Genomic DNA, 3,920 nt, shown 5'->3' on the forward strand with positions numbered 1-3,920 from the left:
CTTTCTTTCGGTGGTATTTGATCACCTGAGTGCTTTTTATTTTTTGCGCTATAAACAAAAAAACCCGAAAATTTTGAAAAAAAAAAAAATATTTTTTACTTTCGGCTATACAAAATATATAGTAAACTCAAAGTTAGTCATATATTTAGGCCAAAATATATTCTGCTACATGTGTTTGGTATAAATAAATCCCATTAAGTGTATATTGATTGCTTTGAAAGTTATAGAGTCTAAAAACTATGGTATAGATACTGCAATTTACGCCATTTTTTGCTATACAGCTCTTCACTAGTTTAACTGACAATTGCGCGGTCATGCAATACTGTACATAAATTACATTTATGTCCTTTTTTCACACAAATAGAGCTTTCTTTTGGTGGTATTTGATCACCTGTGCGCTTTTTATTTTTCGTGCTATAAAAAAAAAAAAGACAGAAAATTTTGAAAAAAAACCCCAATATTCTTTACTTTTGGCTATAATAAATATATAGTAAACTCAAAGTTAGTCATACATTTAGGCCAAAATGTATACTGCTACATGTTTTTGGTAAAAAAATCCCAATAAGTGTATATTGATTGCTTTGTGTGAAAGTTATAGCGTCTACAAACTATGCTATAGATACTGCAGTTTACGCCATTTTTTGCTATACAGCGCTGCTCTAGTTTAACTGACAATTGCGCGGTCATGCAATGCTGTACATGAATAAAATTTATACCCTTTTTTCACACAAATATAGCTTTCTTTTGGTGGTATTTGATCAGCTCTGGGTTTTTTTGCTCTATGAAAAAAAAAACTGAACATTTTGAAAAAAAATTATATTTTCTCATTTCTGTCATAAAATCCAAAAAACTAAAATTTTGTCATAAATTTAGGCCAAAATGTATTTTGCTATATGTCTTTGATAAAAAATCCCAATAATTGGTGAAAGTTATAACATCTACAAACTATGGTATAGATCAGCAAAGGGCAAACTACGGCCCGCGGGCCGTATACGGCCCGGCGGACCTTTTAATCCGGCCCGCGGAGCGTGATACATTGGCTGTCAGGATGTGTGTAGGCGGGGCAGCGTGACGAACGTGAGAGGAGCTAGGCTCCTCTCACAGTCCGCCCTGAAGACCGGAACGGCGTGGGAACACGGCGAGAGGAACGCGCGGAGCAAAGGTAAGTAAATTGACACAGGGGGGACTTGGCTTACTACTTGGGGGGGAATAGTACTATGGGGGATGAATTAATATGGGGAATGAATTACTATAGGGGGGATGAATTACTATAGGGGGGATGAATTACTATGGGGGATGAATTACTATATGGGGGATGAATTACTATGGGGGATGAATTACTATATGGGGGATGAATTACTATGGGGGATGAATTACTATATCGGGGATGAATTACTATGGGGGATGAATTACTATATGGGGGATGAATTACTATGGGGGATGAATTACTATATGGGGGATGAATTACTATATGGGGGATGAATTACTATGGGGGATGAATTACTATATGGGGGATGAATTACTATGGGGGATGAATTACTATATGGGGGATGAATTACTATGGGGGATGAATTACTATATGGGGGATGAATTACTATGGGGGATGAATTACTATATGGGGGATGAATTACTATATGGGGGATGAATTACTATGGGGGATGAATTACTATATGAGGGATGAATTACTATATGGGGGATGAATTACTATGGGGGATGAATTACTATATGGGGGATTAAGTACTATGCTTACTATGGGGGAATATTACTATACTTACTATGGATGACACATACACATCATTCATCTACTCTTGGTCCGGCCCCCGGGTCCAATATATGAACCCATTGCGGCCCTCAAGTCAAAAAGTTTGCCCACCCCTGGTATAGATAATGGAATTTACACAGCCTTTACTGTCTGACTGCCTATTACATTTCTTGAGGTGCTAAAATACCAGGACAGTACAAACACCCCCAAATGACCCCTTTTCGGAAAGTAGACACCCTAAGCTATCTGCTAAGAGGCATGTTGAGTCCATGGAAACATTTTTTTTTTTGCAGAAGTTTTTGGAAAATTATAAAAACATTTTTTTTTTTACACAAAGTTGTCACTTAAATGATATATTGCTTACACAAGCCATGGGTATATGTGGAATTACACCCCAAAATACATTCTGCTACTTCTACCAAGTTTGGGGATACCACATGTGAGAGACTTTTTGGGAGCCTAGCTACATACAGGAGCCTGAAATCCATTGACCACTTTGAAAACCTGAAGGTGCGTAACTTCCTCATTTCACTTCCTCACTACCTATCACGGATTCGGAGGCCCTTAAATGCCAGAATAGCATCAACCCCCCACCCCAAATGACCCCTTTTTGGAAAGTAGACACCCCAAGGAATTTAAAAAGAGGCATGGGGAGTATTTTGCAAATCTAATTTTTTTTCACAAGGTTTTGAAATAAAAAAAAAGAAAAAATATGTTTTTGTTTTCTTTCTTCATTTTCCAAAAACTTGTGGCAACAAACGAGATCTGCAAAATACTCACCATGCTTCTTATCAAATTTATTGGGGTGTCTACTTTCCAAAAAGGGATCATTTGGGGAGGGGGTTGGTTCTTTCCTGGCATTTCAGGGCCTCCAAAACTATGATAGGTAGTCAGGAAGTGTTATGAGGAAATAAAGCCCTTTAAAAGCCTGAAGGTGCTTATTGGATTTTGGGGTCCTGCACTTGGCTAGACTGCCAAAACGTCTCTCACACGTGGTACCCCCATACTCAGGAGAAGTAGCAGAATGTATTTTGGGGAGTAATTCCACATATACCCATGGCATGTGTGAGCAATAAATAATTTAAGTGATAATTTTGTGTAAATTAAAAAAATCTTCTGTTGACTAAACATGCCTCTCAGCAAATCGTTTGGGATGTTTACTTTCCAAAACGGGGTCATTTGGGGGGGGGGGGAGCATTTTATGCATATCAATAGAAGTTTATGCCAAACATCACTCATTCTTCTAACCACCTGAAGACCAATCCTTTTCTGACATTTTTTGTTCACATGAAAAAAAATCAGTGTTTGTGCTATGAAATTACTTTGAACCCCCAAACATTATATATTTTTTAAAGCAGACACCCTAGTGAATAAAATGGTGGGTGCTGCAATTTTTTTATGTCACATAGTACTTGTGCAGCGGTTTTTTAAATGCAAATTGCAAAAAAAATACCCTTTTTTTACTTTTAATGCATAAAAACACAATATATTGGCCAATTATTACATTCGCGGCGATACCTCACATGCATGGTGCAACCGTTGTTTACATACTGGAACGGGGTCAATGCTCGAGCACGCAGGTACATTGCTGGTCCTTGTTGGGTATATACTTGTATATGCTATGTTCTTTTTTTTATGCAGACTGTGGGCTGAATGAACAAAAGAGAAGAAATCTCTGCCAGAAAAAGTGTGTGCTATGCTCACCATTAGAATATACCGCCCTGCATCCACCCACTTCTAATGGTGGGTACACCATAATTGTTGGGCTGAATGAAAAAAAAAAGAACCTAACAGATTCCTCTATTCAGATTGGTCAATATGGATGAAGAAATCTCTACCAAAATTTTTCTTATTTAAGTATATATCAAAGCATAGGGGCCATCTACCCACTGGCCACCCCAGGCCCCAAAGCTTCAGCATATATGCTCTTTTTTAACTGCAAATGAAAAATCTCATCCGACAGCACTGCATACACCTACTTAAGTATATTCTGAGAGCAAAACCCTGTTGCTGTCAGAATAAACAAGTTGGTGCTACAGCTGAATCGCATTCCTGCAAAGAAAACAGCAATGGTTAACAATAAAACAGTAACTCAATAAAACAACTTTTTAATTGAAATATGTCTGAAAGGAAAAGTGTCTAGTGGTATGCCCACCAT

Source organism: Staurois parvus, unplaced genomic scaffold, assembly GCF_062004578.1.
Source record: "Staurois parvus isolate SC_StPar_1 unplaced genomic scaffold, SC_StPar_1.0 ptg000599l, whole genome shotgun sequence".
Lineage (NCBI taxonomy): Eukaryota > Metazoa > Chordata > Amphibia > Anura > Ranidae > Staurois > Staurois parvus.